Source organism: Hypanus sabinus, chromosome 5, assembly GCF_030144855.1.
Source record: "Hypanus sabinus isolate sHypSab1 chromosome 5, sHypSab1.hap1, whole genome shotgun sequence".
NCBI classification, from domain to species: domain Eukaryota; kingdom Metazoa; phylum Chordata; class Chondrichthyes; order Myliobatiformes; family Dasyatidae; genus Hypanus; species Hypanus sabinus.
This window is the reverse complement of record NC_082710.1, coordinates 94,780,937-94,798,881: the sequence shown is the minus strand read 5'-3', so window position 1 is coordinate 94,798,881 and position 17,945 is coordinate 94,780,937. Positions and strand designations below refer to the sequence as shown.

General features: G+C 39.2%; 1 protein-coding gene across 7 annotated transcripts in view; it reads left to right on the top strand.

Annotated features, from left to right (window-relative positions):
* The window catches only part of LOC132394289 (von Willebrand factor D and EGF domain-containing protein-like), a 311,753-nt gene that overhangs the window by 130,172 nt on the left and 163,636 nt on the right, over positions 1–17,945 (top strand). The gene's annotated exons all lie outside the window — the stretch shown is intronic.

The following is a 17,945-nucleotide window of genomic DNA, read 5'->3' as shown; positions in this document are numbered from 1 at the left end:
AAGACCAGATACCAGACAAATATAGTCGTCAGTGAAGGTGACTTACTCATACGGACATTTAGGATTTGCTGGAAACTTGCCTCATCTTACATTGTTACTCCCTCCCATCTAAGGGATGTTTTGTGAGACCTTTCAAAGTAAGACATGTTAGCTTGTTCCCTTTGCACGTAAGTTATACTTAGTCACCTTTTATGGCCTGGAATATGCCAGAAAATTAAGTGATTATCAGGATCTTTGGGATATTCATGTATGTCAGTGTGAAAGCAAATATTTAGCCACCATTTAGATTACCTTATTTTCCTGCTGGTCTCTATTGTGGGGAGTTTGCACCTTTTGGTGGTGTGGAGGGGCCACAGGGGGTGCTCCTCTGCTCATTTCAGTGGAATGGAGTGGCCAGGAGAGTGAAAGGTTAGTCTTAATTTATTTGTTTTCTTCCTCTCAAGTGTCTGAATGTTTTAGTTAATGTCAAGAACATCGTGACATAGAAATTAAGTCAAACAGCGCAACATTTTTAGTCATAATATAATGAAGAAATAATCATTGAATATATTGACCTTGATTGCAAAGTCTTGAATTCTCAACCCCACTTTGACATTGACCTATTTCTCTGTGGATTCCTGCATTGTTACAGCCATATCCATTACAGACGGAGTAACAGAGTTAATTCTTGAGTCAAAGAAAGTCTTTGACTTAAAACATAAATTCTGTTTTTTTTCTTTTCCTACTGATGGATTTATTCATTTTTATTTCAGAATTTGGCATTTTAAATTTTCTCTCTTCAGGTATAACTCCTCTGAAATACTTACAATGTGAGAGCATAAGAACTATGAGTAGGCATACTTTTATCCTACTCTTCCATGCATTTGGATTTCCCACTTTTATGCCACCATGGCTCTACACATATTTCTCTTGATTCCCTTCATAGCCAGGAATCTATTCGCTTTTTGTTTTTGAATGAAAATCTAAATTGATTTCTGTCTTGAAAAACAGTTTTTTAAGTTGAGCAGCCATTGTGTGAGTGGGCCAGTGTTGGAGTGGGGAGTTGAGGCTTGGCTCATGGAAGCATCAATGAGGAGTGGTGTCGACCATAGGTAGATTTTTTTTCATTATTTATTCTTTGCTTCTTTCTTATTTTGCACATTTAGACCAGTGGGGATGCCAGACAGTATATTGGAATGCTCCTCTTGCAATTGTGGGAAGACAGGGAGAACAACGATGTCCTTGACCTCTACACCTGCAAGAAGTGCATCCAACTGCAGCTTCTAACAGACCATGTTAAGGAGTTCAAGATGGAACTAGTTGAACTCCAGATCATTCAGAAGGTCAAGGAGTTGATAGACAGGACATATGGGGAGGCAGTTACAACAAGGGTGCAGGACACAGGTAACTGGGTGACTGTCAGTATACCGCTTTAGATAACTTTGGGCGGGGGTGGAGCCGAAATTACCTAGTTGAGGAGGGCCACAGCAGTCAGGTCACTGGCACTGAGTCTGGCTCTGTGGCACAAAAGGGAAGAGGGAGAAGAGGTGAAACATGGTGATACGGAATTTGTTGGTTTGGGGAACACAAAGGAAGTTCTGTGGAGAGTGCTATACTAGATCTGCTATTAGGGAATGAGACAGGGCAGATGATGGAAGTTTGTGTGGTGGCATAAGTTGCTTCAAGTGAAGATAATGACATTTGTTTCAAGGTAATTAAGGAAAAGGATAGGTCTAGTCCTTGGGTTGAGATTGTAAATTAGAGAAAGGCCAATTTTGATGATAACTAAAAGGTTCTGGCAGTTGTAGATTGGGATATGTCTGACAAAGGTGCGCTTGTTAAGTGGAAGACCTTCAAAAGTGAAATATTGAAAATACAGAGTTTACATAATTCTGTCAGAATAAAAGGCAAGGATAACGAGTTGATGGAACCTTGGTTTTTGAGAGATGTTGAAGCAAAAGGAAGAAGTCCCAGAGGACTGGAAAATTGCAAATGTCACTACACTCTTCAAGAAGGGAAGTATGCAGAAGAAAAGGAAATATAGGCCAATTAGTCTGACCTCAGTGGATGGGATGATGTTGGAGTTGATTGTTAAGGATGTGGTTTCAGGGTACTTGGAGGCACATGATAAAATAGGCTAAAGTCAGCATTGCTTCCATAAGGGAAAATCTTGCCTGACAAATCCTTCAGAAACCTTTGAGTAAATAACAAGCAGGATAGTCTTGATAGGCCCTGGGATTGCTTCATCGGTCTCCCTGGTAACTGCTTGCCAATACAGATGCCAAAGCAGAGTGATCTAATTGGGAATCTGTTCATAGCCATGAACCATCATAATGTGCACATGAGAGCTGAATAGTTTTTATTTAAGCCTTAATACTGGTGAAGTTGGTTTTCAAGAGGTTTCTGTCATTGGATGCCTGATCCTGCTGGAGGATTTGAGGGTTCATGTTGCATATTTCCTTGTGACATAGGAGGCAATTTGATTTACTTACACAATATGGGGCGGCACAGTAGTGTAATGGTCAGGGTACCACTGGTAAAGCACCAGTGATCTGCGATTGGGGTTCAATTCCCACTGCTGTGTGTAAACAGTTTGTATGTTCTCCCCATGGGTCACTTCGAGGAAAGGTGTGAGCATATGTAGAAAACTGGCTGATTGACAGGAGGCAAAGTGTGCGAATAAAGGGAGCCTTTTTTTGATTGGCTGCCGGTGACTAGTGGTGTTCCGCAAGGGTTTGTGTTGGGATTGCTTCTTTTTACATTGTACATCAATGATTTGGATGATACAATTAATGGCTTCAAGGTCAAATTTGTGGATGATATGAAGGTAGGTGGAGGGGCAGGTAGTATTGAAGAAGAAGAGAGGCTGCAGAATTTGGCCCATCGAGTCTGTTCCATCATTTCATCATGGCTGATCCAACTTTCCTCTCAGCCCCAATCTCCTGCCTTCTCCCCATATCCCTTAATGCCCTGACCAATTAAGAATCTATCAACCTCTGTCAAAATATGCATAAAGATTTGGCTTCCACCACTGTTTGTGGCAAAGAACTCCACAGGATCACCAGTCCCTGAGGAAAGAAATTCTTTCACAACTCCTTTCTAGAAGGACACTCCTCTATTCTGAGACCGTGTCCTCCGGTCATAGACTCTCCTACTTTAGGAAACATCCTCTCCAAATCCACTCTATCAAGGCCTTTCGCATTTGATAGGTTTCAATTATGTCACCTCTCATTTCTCTGAATTCTAGTGAATACAGGCTCATAGTCATCAAATGCTCTTCATAAGACAGGCCATTCAGTTTTGCAAGCCGCCTTTGAACGTTCTCCAGTTTCAGCACATTCTTTCTAAGATTAGGGGCCCAAACCGCTCACAATACCCCAAGTGAGGCCTCAACAGTACTTTATAAAGTCTCAACATTGCATCCTAAGGATATGCCGGATTAGGAGAATGGGCAAAAATATGGTAAGTGAAATACAAGGACAGAGAAAATTTAAAAATCTGAAGTGCAAGGGGACTTGGGAGTCCTCATGCAGGATTCCCTATAGGTTAATTTTAAGGTTGAATCAGTGGGAGAAAGGTAAATGCAATACTATCGTTCATTTTGAAAGAAATAGAATACATAAGCAAGGAACTAATGTTGAGGCTTTCTAAAGCACTGCTGAAACCCTTACTTGGAGTGTTATGAGCAGTTTTGTGCTCCATATTTAAGGAAAGATATGCTGTTGATGGAGACGATTCAAAGAAGGTTCACAAGAATGATTCTGGGAATAAAAAGGCTGATTTTATGAGGAGGAATTGATGGCTCTGGGCCTTTACTTGTTGAAACTTAGAAGGATTTAATTGCATCCCATCAAATGCTGAAAGGCCTAGTTAGATTGTTGTGGAGATAACGGGTGGGTCTAGGACCAGAGTACACAGTCACAGAATAGAATGGAGGTGAGGAGGAATTTATTTTGCCAGAGCGTAGTGAATTGGTGAAGTTCATTTCACAGGTAGCCGTGGAGGGCAGGTCGATGGGTATATTTTTAAGGCAGAGGTTGATAGTTTCTTGATTAATCAAGGTGTGGAAGGCCACAGGGAGAAGGAGGAGAATGGGGTTGAGAGGAAATAATAAATCAGCCATGATGAAATGTTGGAGCAGACTCGATGGGCTAAATGGCCTAATTCTGCTCCTATATCTTACGATCGTATGGACTTAAATTTTCTAGTAATAAAAGCTAATATGTTATTTATCGTTCTAATGAGTACTGCATTTGTACATTTTATGGCTCAATTATAAGCACATCCGAGTGTCTTCAAATATTATCTCTTCCCAACTCCACACTTTGACATGCATGATCTTTGCCAGATCCCCCCAGTCACTTACTCCATCTGCATTCATTTGTCTTTACAACTTAATAGAATTCATACAACGTGGAAACAGGCCCTTTGGTCCAGCCCAGGCATGCCAACCAAGCTGTCTATCTCAGCTGGCCCCATTTACCTGAGTGTGGCTCATATTCCCCCAGGACTCTCACATTCTGATTACATAGCTTTGTGTTTTCAGTGCATTTAGCAACTTTACCCCGATCCATTCATCTAAGACATCTATATAGACTGTAACCTGTTGAGGCTCCAGCTTTGATCCTTCTGGTGGATAATTTGATAGGTGTTGCCAAACAGTAAAAACCTAGTAATGCTCTCAGGTAGTCAGCTTGTCATCCATCCACACCAATATATTACCTCCTTTACAATTTATTTTTTGGATCAACCTGTATGCAGCACTTTATCATATGCCATCTGTGTATTTAAGCTTACTCTCTCCATTGCAACAGAGACAAAATGCTGGAGGAACTAAGCAGGTTTTGCAACATCAATGGAAATTAACATACTATCGATGTTGCAGGCTAAGACCCTTCTTCAAGACTGTGAAGGAAAGGGAACGATGCCAGAATAAAAAGCTGGGGGGGAAGCAGCTAGCTGGAAGATGACAGGTGAAGCCAGGTCGGAATGAAAGGTCAAGGGCTGGAGAAGAAAGAATCTGATAGGAGAGGAGAGTGGACAAAAGGAGAAAGGGTACCAGGTGGAAGTAATAGGCAGGACAGAAGTTTATGCCACATGTTCCTTCTTCAAACAATTTCAGAGTAAATTGGGACTAACTGCTATTGATAACAAGGCAGTACTCCAGGGAGCTTTACATCTTTATCTCCTGGCAAAATTGAAGACAGTGATCATTAAAGGGAAAATACTAATAATTGAAATAGTACCTCAATCAGGAATAGGGTTGTGACTGTCAGAGGTCAGCCATCATCACCCTGGGACATTGCCACAACAGTTTTGTTTTAGATCCTACCACGTTAAACTTTTTCACCACCCTTTCGTGATAAAGTCAGAAGTGTGGATTCTTGCTGGTGACTGCATAATATTTGGGCCATCTTGGCATCAGAAAATGAAATTATCTATCCATGCATAGACCAAGGCTTGTTCCAAACTCAGCAGCCAATTAAGTTATGATTTTTAATACGAGGATGCATCAGGCATTCAACAAGGTTACCAGCCACCCTTAACATACACTCCCTTTATCATTGAATCATTATCGCTGCAGTGTATGCAGTTTACAAAATGCACTGTAATTATTCAAATATGTCAACCTGTCAGTTCCTTCCAGGACAGCAGCTTCTAGCATCCTGACTTAGATGCATTCTGTATTCTACCAGCATTGCAGGAGCAAAATTGTGGAACACTTTACTCAACAAAGTGTTGTACTTTCACCAGGAGTCTTTGCAAGTTCCAGGCAGTAACTTGCAATAACAGTTATGTTCTAGCTTTGCCAGCAATCCTTCATGCCATAAATAGATGATAAGCCACCAAACATCAAGTCTATCATACTTCTTAGTCTACCAAAGCAGTTCTTGCCCTGTTTTTGACAGTTACTATTAAATAAAGAAGCAGCTAAGCAGCCTATATTTTTTCACCTTTTTTTTGTGAAGTGGAACTTTTTAGATCACTGGGGTCCTAGTTAATTGGCTTGGTTCAGGATCTCAACATGGAGATTAGGCTGAGCTATCCTGCAAATTCCCATTGTGAGGATACCAAGGATTTATTTCAGAAGTCCAAGCAGGTGTCCAAGCTGATGATCCCAAGTCCTGTATAATATATTTCATTAACAGATTTTTCAGCTACATGTCTTGCCATGATAAGAAATACTGAAGTGACTAGCTAAGAAGTTGACACACAGAACTGATAATAGTTACCATTTGCCACCTTTGCTGTCTACTAGTTTGGACAGTTTTTAGGTTTTTCTTTAAGCTGAGATTTGATATAATTCTTAATTTTCCTTTTGAGCAGCTCCAGAACATTAAGCTTTGTGTAGCTATTTGTAGCTTTTCAACAATAGCAGCTGGTGTTGGTTAAGGGTCTCTTAAGAAATGTTAATGGGAGGTTCAAATATGCCAGAAATCTGTCTCCCTTCTAACTGATGCAAATTGATTCTCTCTCATTAACATGCATTTGGGAAAACATTCCATACACTTTTGTACCTTTTGAATGTTTTACATTCCAATCATTGCTACTAGGATGGAACCCATCCAACCAGTTACATCTGCCATTTCCCTCTTGCCTTCTGGCAGAGCAGGCCAAATTTCTAACACTCCCAAAGCCCTGATGATAGTGGGCTTGCATAAATTTTACTTTCATCCAATTTCCCTTAAGCATGCTGTAAAGTCATCTGATTCATGAGGCAGTATTCCCATTTCTTTAATCCCATTTCCATTGAGCTCCTGGTCACCTTTCTTCTCCTTCCGCTACCTGTATTAGGTGATATTATTTACAGTTTTCCAATTATTAAAGTATTGTAACTCCAAGACATAACAGCAGTCAATAATTGCAAGAAAGATATGGAAGCCCAGGGGAATGGGTCATAGTTTGTTCTTTACTTCAGCGAGACGTGCATATGTCGCGTGGTGGTGTGATGATGTATGCCATTTACAGGCTTTTATATATAACTCACAATATGTTACATACACAACAAAGAATACTTACCAAATGATATATTTACAAGATTTATCAAATATTACTGAAATATTAAATACACAACACTCCTCCCTGCTTAGCTATAAACTCCAGCTCAATATAGAATGCATCTCAACAACATTTATTCTATGCTCTATTAAGAGACTACTAGATAGGTATATGGAGGAATTTGAGGTAGGGGGTTATATGGGAAGCAGGGTCTGAGGGTTGGCACAACATTGTGGGCCGAAGGGCCTGTAGTGTGCTGTACTATTCTATGTTCTATGTCTATATACATGATATATTATGTAACCACTATACAGACATCCACAGCATAGTAAATTTTAAATTGTCCTATTCAGGCCAAAAGGATTAATTGCTTTGGAGGCTTTCTTACTAGGATAATGTCCTTCTTGATGGGTGGGGCTTGTGGCTCTGAAACAACCTCAGGTTTTAGAGCTTACGTGTTGATTGTAGGAGGTAATTTTGAGACTATTGGAAGTGGTTCTGACAGCTCAGGCCACCTTTATTTTCCTTTCTCATCTTTTCTTCCTCTTTATCCTGCCTTTTTCATGTTTTTTTTTCTCTTTCACACCTTTCTCTTTCTCCTTCATGTTCCTTTTCTCTAACTCTTCTCTCGTTTTCAATATTTTTTTAACTTTTACTTCTTTCTGGGAAGTGCATTTTGATCTTGGTTTGGTGCATTTAGTTCACTGGACTATTCTCTGATTAATCCTTCTATTGCTCCCTTTATGTTCTAATCTCTCCTCTTGGTTTCCTTGTCTACAACATCATTTGCGAAATCCTGTTTTCGTATCTCCATTGACTTCTTTTGTTTTACCTCCCATTCATCCAGCTGGGCTTTAGTCTTTGCATCTACTTTTACAAGTAGCTTTTTGTCTCCCACTTGAAGTTCATGTAATAATCTTAATGCATGCAGAGTAGATTCTGGTTCTTTATATGTACAAAAGCCGAATGCTTGCAACTTTCCCAAAGCTCCTTGAACTCTCCTCCAGCTTAAAACCAAGCCACATTTCACAAGTAGTGCTCGATTAATGTATCAGCTATATTGCCTACAAAATCTATTTTAGTTTGACCACTGCTTTCATCACTTCCATGATTGCTCTAAGCAGCATGGCCTTCCTTAGACTAATATGCTTTCCAGCCAGGAGCACAGAGGTTAGCACCAATACCTGTTTGCCCTCTGTAGGGCAACATTTCAGATGTAGAGCACGGAGGCAGCAGTGGCATCATCCAGTACATTTCTTAATTGGCTGTCAGTTGACTTTATTACAGGGAATATGACATGCAAATATTGGATGGATTTCCAATCAAATTGTTGTTGACTCAGCCAATGCTAGCCTTATGTTTCTACCACATTAAAACCCAATTTGGCTTATTGATTTTTGTATTTCACTGTTATGAATATCATTCCTACAGGAGTTATCTTTTCTCCAGTATAAGTTCTTAGCTAGATATCTGCAGGCTTCAGTTTAGCATCTTTAAAATACCCTTCAAGCTCATTTCATGGAATGACTGAAACAGACGAGCCAGTGTCAATTCTAGTGTAAGCCATATTGCTTGTCTATTGTTAGTTTTCATATTGTAATTCTCAAGGGTACTCAGTCTTGTTTCACCAGATTTTTTTCATCAATAGCATGCAGATTAGTGCTCTTTCTGAAATTTCAACTGCTTCTCTTCCCTGTGCAGTCCCTGTGAAGATTCCACAAAATAAGCAACCTGCCAATGTATCAGTAAGCCCATTACTGAAGTAACAATGCTCTGACAATCTCTTCAGACTCCCCTTCATTTTAGTTCCAATCATGAAACCTAAAGCATTCTGCAATCAACAATGGTGTCAGTTCTAAATATTCCTGCATTACTTTCACAATATCAGTAAAGCTCATTTAGGCTGGTTTTGTTGGAGCAATTACATTTCTAAGCAAAATGAATAAATACATGTACTCAACAAAATTGGCACTCACTCTTGTTGGCTATTTTATTTGCTTCAAAATACTGTTCAATTATTTCATATGCTCTTATTATGATTATTTTCGCTTGGTACTCAAGATTTATGAGCCCATGAATTCTACTACTTTCTGCCTTTTTTTTAAAACTTGATTGTATTTTCCTTTGTGAAGAAAAAAGTGCTACTCCAAAAAAAATGTGATGTTCTCTTCTTAACTGGACCGTTTTTCACTGCATTTTTTTAACATCTTGCTGTGCTTCAATAGATCAGGTTTGGTTTAAAAATACCTCATTGCCATTGTTATGTTTTGTAACTCCAAAACATAAACAGCTAATTACAAGAAAACTATGGAAGCCCAAGGGAATGGGTCTTAGTTTGTTCTTTACTATAGTGAGATGCGCACATATCACGTGGTGGTGTGATGACGTATGCTATTTACGTACTTTTACATATAATCTACACTGCATTATGTAAGCAACAGAGGATGCTTAATCAGGCAGTATACTTAAAATATCACTGAAATAATACAACATGCCCTTTCTTTACATTTGTCATCATTGCACATCCCCTCAAAAGCTTTTGAACCAGCATGCAGTCTACCACTCATCTCTAAATTGCATTCTTTCTCCAAAATTCTTGAATGTTTTGTTTCTTGTAGGACTCTGGGCTTGAACTCGGTTTCATACCTTTTTTCTTGGATGAGTTCAAGATCAGCTTTTTAACAGTGAGAGATTGGAAGTGAATGCATTCACAGTATCAGTTTCTTAATTAGATGTCTGAGTTAAGAATATCTATAATGCATTGAGGAATTGTTGATGATTGATCAGTAAGCTTATTCATGGACTCATCTGGGATTGGTTGTACTGTGGCAGAGTTTCTTCCAATTCATGCTGAGATAATCTAGTAAACAAGATATTAGCAAGAGATTTTTTTCCAGCTCAGCAAATAACTGGAATTTACCAAAATATGTTTAAATTCAATAGGTTGTATCAAAGTAGTTCCATGTTGTCTGATTTCTTCATGTTTGCTGTGAGCTCATCTTATTCATGAGGCAGTGCCCCTGTTTCTTTAACCCTATTTCCATTGAACCCTTGATCATCCATCTTCTCTTCTGGCACTTATATTCCTTGAGATTCTTAATATCCTCCATCCTTTGATGTGTCCAATGTGATTTTGTAGGGACAGTGTGTATTTGACAGATCATATTATACTTACAATGATCTAATTTTTTGAGTTTGAAAATGTTAAAGGATGGTGATGAGTTTTCATGTGTCAGACATCCCTTTGACCAAAGCAAATGCAAAGCCAATTACTTTAGTAGCAGATACTGTCACAGTGAGAATTTTACAATAAACACTAATCCATCATACTCGTTGCAGGTCATAAACTCCAGAGAAGCATGATGTGGACAAGTTTTATTAATCACAGTGAGTGTTTAAGTAGTTTTCAGGGAGCCCAGAAAACAAATCATAAATATTTATGTTGGATGTTCTAATAATATTAAATATGCTTTAAACTGAACATTTCAATCCTTAAATATTTATTTCTAGCTTGCAAAGAAATTTGGCCCATGATCAGTGTACAAGGAAATCAAACAGAAATTAAAATTGGCTGAGGTGGAAAGTTTGTGGCTCATCCCATTAAATTCCATCAAGCAAGTTCAGTTGAAGTCACTCCCTTATGGGATATAATGTCAGTTTCTAAATATGGTGTCATACAGCACAGACTTTGGCTCATTATGACCATGCCAATCATCAAGTACCTATCTGTATGAATTACATTTATGTCTTCATGATTCTGGTACTCGTCCAGATACTTAAATGTTTTGAGAGTGCTTGTTTCCTCCAGCTATTTGGGCCGTTCATTCCAAATTCCAGCCATTCTCTGGATAAAAATGTTCTTCCTCAAACTCTCTCAACATTTTACCTCCTTTCTGTAAAGATTAGTATCTAGATTTAGGTAGTTGTGTCACAGGGTATGTTCTCTTCATCCACCCTTTCTACTCCTCTTAGAATTTTGTACATGCTGTCAGTCACCCCTTAGCGCCTCCTCTTCCTTAAGAGAATCAACTCCAACCTATTCAAAGATCAAAGTAAATTTTATTATTGAAGTTCATATATGTCACCATATACAGCCCTGAGTTTAATTTTCTGTGGGCAAACTCTGTAATAATTCTATAGTTATAAAATTATAACTATAACAGAAACAATGAAAGACCACCCAACTAGGGTGTTCAACCAGAGTGCAAAAGAAACAAGCTGTGCAAATATGAAAAGAAATAATAATAATAATATTCAAAATAATAAATAAGCAATAAATATCGAGAACATGAGATGAAGAGTCGTTGAAAGTGAGTCCATTGGTTGTGGGAATATTTCAATGCTGGGGCAAGTGTAGTTATCCCCTCTGGGTGAAGAGCCTGATGGTTGAGGGGAGGCAACTGTTCCTGAACCTTGTGGTGTGGGTCCTGAGACTCTTGTAGTGAGAAGAGAGCATGGCCGGAGTGGTGGGATCCCTGATGTTGGATGCTGCATTCCTGCGACGGTATTTCAGTAAATAATTATCTCTCATTGAATCCCCTCAGTGCCTCTGTATTGTAATCAATTCCTTCTTATTGTATTAACTGTACCTAACCATTTGATAACTTCTCTTATATCCTGTGCAAAGGCTAATAAAGGCAGTTGTTCCATATGTTTCTTCTCTACATTTAAGTGTGATGTCAACTCATTCAGGACACTACCTACCTTGCAAACTGCCTTTTCCAAAAGTTCTCTTCAGGAAAGCACTATAGAGCTATTCAAACATAAACTTTACACCATTTTCAAAGTTTCTTCTGCCAGGCAGATAATCTGATCAACCACTGTAGTTAGCCCCACATCCTCTATTACTTCAGGCACCGAAATGCACAGTCAAGACTTTAAACTATTTTTTATAATGTTGTTTACATTGCAAATACATGTTGGTATTTATGCACATTTTATTCAACATCCATGCTTTAACTTCATATAATTCTTTATTCTTTATATTTATCGAATGTTTTTGCTTTTCTTGCATGTCTTGCCAACCCACCAAAGCAACTTCCTCATGCATGTAAACACATATGGCAGATATCCTTCTTCTGCTATCCCTGAACTTCTACAGTAAAATCCCTCTGTTCACCAATATTTCTTAAGGCCCTATTATTCATTGTGTTTTATATAATGTGCAAAACAAACAATATATGAAGAATTAGGCAATTCAGACGTAATACGCTTAACAAAAATATATTTGGTAGCCATGATTGACCTTCTAAAATTCTTTGCTATTTCCAAGTGAAAATATGACTGGAAGTTGATTCATTGCATTTGTCCGATACAATGCACCTACCTGGACATATATCCGTAATAGGGTTAAATGACGTATCAGCAATGAGTTACGTACACTGGTTCCTCTTCCCGTGTAGACCTGTACTGAAATTGGAAAATATTGATCCTAATATTTTGAAGTATATTTGTTTCAAGGGCAAATATACATAGAATGAAACATTGTGTAATTTACTATGATTGTATGTAATTTTTCAATGCCAAGAAAATAAAACCACAAATTCTGCTGAAAAGGTTGAATGAGATCAGTAAGCATTAATTGTAGTTCTTGTAGTGAGGAGAGGAATGAAGTGAAAATGCTGAATGACTGGTATTTCCCCCGTCCTTATTCATTTATAATCTCTCAGCATTTTCTGGGTACAGTAGTCTTGAGTGGATAATGAAACAAAATGTGACAGACTGTAAATCCTTAGCATTATACACCCATGACTTTGCCTTCACAGAGGCTGCTTGAACTGCTGTGTTTTTGAAAGTTTACAGTAGTTTAATCTAGCTGCAAAATCCTCCAAGGTTGGGTACGTGTTTCCCTTTCTCTGTGCCATTCTGTTCTTACAGCTTGTTCATTCACCAGAGACCTGGTTTGAATATTAAGACCTGGTTGAATATTAAACATGATCAGTTTCTATGTTTGAGTACTGCAAACTGTCCTTTACCCATGTAGCTAGCAAATCCAGCTGCTGTTAACCACTTTTCCTGTAAGCATCACTACAGTACCTTATGAGAATGCTTAGATCAGGAATTTGTCTGCTGTCCTCACATGAACTGCCAGGTCCTTCTCTTGACAATTGCATCTGGTTTACACTGGCGTAATTAACATTGAAAACGGGTAATGTCTCCAGGCTGACCACCATTGTTTATAAGTGTATCATTAAATGTTTTTGATTATGAAATGGCAAATGTTTGCCCCCTATGCAGAATAAGTTATTTTTAGGGAAATGAAAACCAAAGTCCTCCGTTAGGTAAGCAGCACCTACGGAGAGAGAAATAGAGTGTATGCTCTATTAATTAGTGATCTTTCATCAGAACTAAGAAGATAGGGATGTAAGTGTGTGTGTAGTGCAGAGGACCAGGAGAATGTGTGTGTCAGGGTGGAAACTGAGAGGAAATGGACAACACAGTTTGATCTATCCTGAGAAAGGATCATGAGGGCTTGTTCACGGGAGATAATCTGTCTGGAGAAGGTGAAACTAAAGGGAGTGAACGGGAGCAAATAGTGTCAAGTAATACTGAAGCAGTGAGGTTGTTAAATATCTGAAATAAATGGGCATTTTGGATTTGAAGGTAGGTCAAGCAGCACAAAATCAAATTACATCAGAAGTGGCCCGGGATTGAAAAGCAAACCAAAAATCTGCTGTTCCAGAGTTTTGATACCAAAACATAGACACGCGAGATTCTGCAAATGGAGATTCTGGAAATCTTAAGCAACATTCACAAAATGCTGGAAGATCTCAGCAAATCATATAGCACATCGGGAGGGGAGTAAATAATTGACGATTTGGGCCCAAACACTTCATCAGGACTGGAAAGAAAGGGGGGAATCTGGAATGAGGTGGGGCAGCAGAAAGAGTATGAGATGACAGGTGATGGGGATCCCAGGTGATAGGGAAGGTGGGTGTATGGGGGAAGGGAGCATGAAGTAAAAAGCTGTAAAGTGATAGGTGGAAGATGTAAAGGGCTGAAGAAGAAGGAATCTAATATGAGAGTATGGTGGACCATGTACAAAAAAGTACAGTCATCAGGCCACAATCACAGCAGTTTATCCTGCCCCTCTCCCCACAAACACCACCTACCAATCTTTGCCCTCCCAAGAGAACTGCCTAGTTCTGACACAAACTGGAAGGGCTTGTTATCTGAAATTGCTGAGTTCAACATTGCTTCTTGAGGGTTATTTCATGCTCATATGAAAATTATGTTGCTATTCCTCAAATACACGTTGCTTTTGATGGGACTTGTGTAAGTGACCATATGTGTTGAGGTCATAGTGGGAGTAGAATGGGCATAAAAGCAACAGGCAGGATTACTCTTATGGGTGGAATGGAAGTTTTTTGTGAAGCTGGTGTCTAATGTACATTTGGTTTCTCAAGTATATCTCCCACAATGGGAAGGTGCTGTGAGATATTAGTCACTAATCCATTCCCCGAGATGGAGATATACAGTAGGTTGAGAAATGGATGGGAAGTTTCAAGGATGGACAATGTAAAATGAGAGCACGATGGTCTCTTGGTCTTCATATTGTCACGGACATTCCTTTCGTTTCTCCCATTGTTCTCCTTTCTCTGCAACTTAAAACCTGATTTCCAATTTTCTGTTGAAAGGCCATCAACCTGAAATGCAACTATTTCTTTCTCTACAGACCTGCTGAGATTTTCAGATTTACTTAATTTAGAATGTTAGCTTTTCAAAGCTTGCACTGGACATGGAGTATACAAACAATTTGATAGGATTGGATGAGTACCAGGGAAGGGAGGAGAGAATATTCAGCCATGTCAGAATTATTGCTGGACCAGCAATTGAAAGGTTCCAGAATCCAAATTTAACCCAGCTGTTTTCCTTTCCTCCTTCTCTTCCTGAAGATGTAACCTGCATAGCGGTTATTAGAACTAAGGTTAGATTTTAAAAGATCACAATGTAAACGAGTGTGGTGATTAAAAAATAGTCAGTTTATTTAGTTGATGTAACAGGTACATTGAGATCGAGTGTAACGTCAGTCAAAATGTTTGACTGTTGTTCTGTGTGCCTTCCACAACCTCTCTAAGCTGAATTTTTCAGTATTCTTAAAGGTTGTGTACAATTCTATGGAGAAATATCTTCATCCATTTATTGTTGCATTTCAACTGTGTGCAATCATTTATTTTGGATCTTTTTGAGTGTGGAGCAGAAGGCAACTAAAGCCTCAAAATTTATGCTTGTCTATTCAACAATCTGCATTTAATTCCCCATGCTTTCAGCACCTGCAAAATTTGCTATTGAATTTTTATTGTAGAATTTCCATGCTGAATGAAACCCACCTTGGAAACATTTCTTGTGACTGTCTGTCCAGATCTTCCAGACATCCTTCGTCACACCAGTTTGCCGTCCCTCGTGAGCTAACCTTCTGTGTATTTGGGCTTCTCTCTAATCAGCTCTTTGCATGGGTTTTCTTGCAAATTTGTGTTCTGTTTCTCTCCACCATGTGTTTAATTACTTCCTGACAGGGAACAGAAATATGCACCATGGGGAATTGTGATCTTGTTAACTGTTTCTTTCCCTAGGCTGGAATATTATTTAAAGATCTCTTATCTTGTTAATGGCTCCATATTTTAGGTCTGTGTATTGTAAGAAGCGGATTAGTTGAAACTTTTTAACCCCATCATTGCATTGTCTTTAATTTTACAGTGCTTTGTGGCCTGAATATTTGGATAAGAAACCTATTACTTTACAACCAAATACATTATATATGTTGCTGCATTGATCACAAGTGATACATTGCTTTCTTTACATTCAATCACTTTATCATAAAGCCATTGGAGATATTGATCTTACTGAATCAGGATCAAATGTATTATCACTGACATACAGTCCTGTACAAAAGTCATAGGCAAATGTAAAAAATCCTATAAAGCAAAGATGCTTTCAAAAATAATGGAATGAAAAGTTGCTAAATATAAAAAGATTATCATAAAGAATCGTGAACAATAAAATATTAAATCAAACAGTATTTGGTGTGACTACTGTTACAAACCCCATAAGGGGTTAAAAGAACCAGCAGAAATGGAACACACCTGAAGACTGGTTTTGCTGCAAACAAAACACTATTTATTAGTATCTACTGTTACGAATCCCGTAACTGGAGAACTTACCAGCAAAGATAGAGAGGTCCGTTGAAGTCTGATGTCACTATTTTCAAACGTTTTCATTTATAAAGGGACACAAAAGTAGGGTTAATGCATACATTCAGATAGTGCACATCATCAACACTCAATCTAAAGCGTGGGTATAGTAATAATCATCATTAAGAAGTGAGCTCTACGGTTGTCTAGGGGTTAATAGATTGTCCGTTGGAAATATAAAAGTCACTCAGAAGTCTGCAGGCCTCAGCCCTTTGAAAATCGCTGGGTTTCACGTGGGGCAACCGAGAGAGAGAGATTGGGGGAGAAGAGAAAGAACTTGCCGAGTCTTGATGAATCTTCCGTGAAATCGGGGGGGGGGGGGGAGCGTTGGTTTCCTCTCCCCGATGTTAGTTAAAAGCGGTTTTCTGTGATTCCAGCCACAAATTCCAATCCCGGAATCTAACGCACGTGGCTTCCTTCAGAATGGCTTCCCGCTGCTGCGGGATCACTCTCTCGTGTCTTTTTGGTGCGTCTTGAGGACTGTCCCCCTGAGACTCTCCTTTATACTTCCTCACGGGGTCGCAGGAGTCAATCAGGTTGGGATGATGCAATCTCTCTCTCAACCAGCCCACCTTGCCCGAGGGTTTTTCACGTGGTCTCCATGAGACAATAGTCACTGTCATCTTATTCTGTATCCCGGGTGGGACGTGCAATTCGGCACATTTCTCTCTCTCTCTCCTACTGGGTCTTCTGACCCCCCCCCCCCCCCCCCCGACGGGTGCTCTTGCGATTCTCACAAAGGAGGGGGCTGGAATCATAACACTACCAATAATAGTAAACTTAAAACCAGATAAACCAAGCATTAACAGTGTTAAGCATATATAGGTGTGAGTATATGTTTCCCAAACTCATTCAAGCTTAGGCGGTAAATGATACAGTCTTATGATGGTATGTGAGAAAGTTCAGTTCACTGCACAGAGTTGCTGTTGTTGGTAAGAGAGCAAGAGATTTGTAATCCAAAGGCGTATATTGTGAGAAGGCAATTACATTGATATTCCACAGATTCCACGACAGCAATACAAAATAACAATAGCAGTAGGTTTTATCTCCAAAGTTGTTCCACTCCACACACGAAGTATCATTGACAGTGATCTTCAATGAATATCCTTTCAACACAACTGGTACCACACCTGAGTTCAGCTAAGGGACATCTCAAAATGGTGGATTATCACCAACAGCAGTTTATCACAAAAAAGGGACCATCTTCAAGGGAACCACCACCCAGGCAAGGGTTGACACACCAGTAGATTCCACACGGTTACCCCAAACACACAACGTGATAGCCACGTATCCAGTTCCACGACATACAAAATAATTCCAACAGTGATTTGCCAAAGAGGTGCCTTTCTTTAGTGAACTACCACACCCAGATAAAGGGTGAACGCACATGTGGTATTCACAAAGGTTTTCCCTTCACCAGAGAACCCAGTCCTGTGGATTAACTATGTGACAATCACACTTCCTTAACAGAATGGAAACAAGCTCACCCTTATGAGCTACTTAGAGAGAGTCCAAACAGTGATCTCATTGTCACTAGGTTTCTTCTGTTCCAAACCTTCCTCTCCTTTCTTCTCTTCCTGCAAACTTGTTCTAGTTACAGATAATTTGTGACAGTCATTTATCAATATTCAGGATCGATCTTAACTGACCCTTTTGGGCTACTGAAAGTTTAAACCAGCAACCAACTCACTGGCGTTTTTCATTGATCGAATCCATCTTGACTCTAAGCTGTGTCTTTCTGTGTGTCCTTGTACATTCAAAACAAGCCATAGGAAA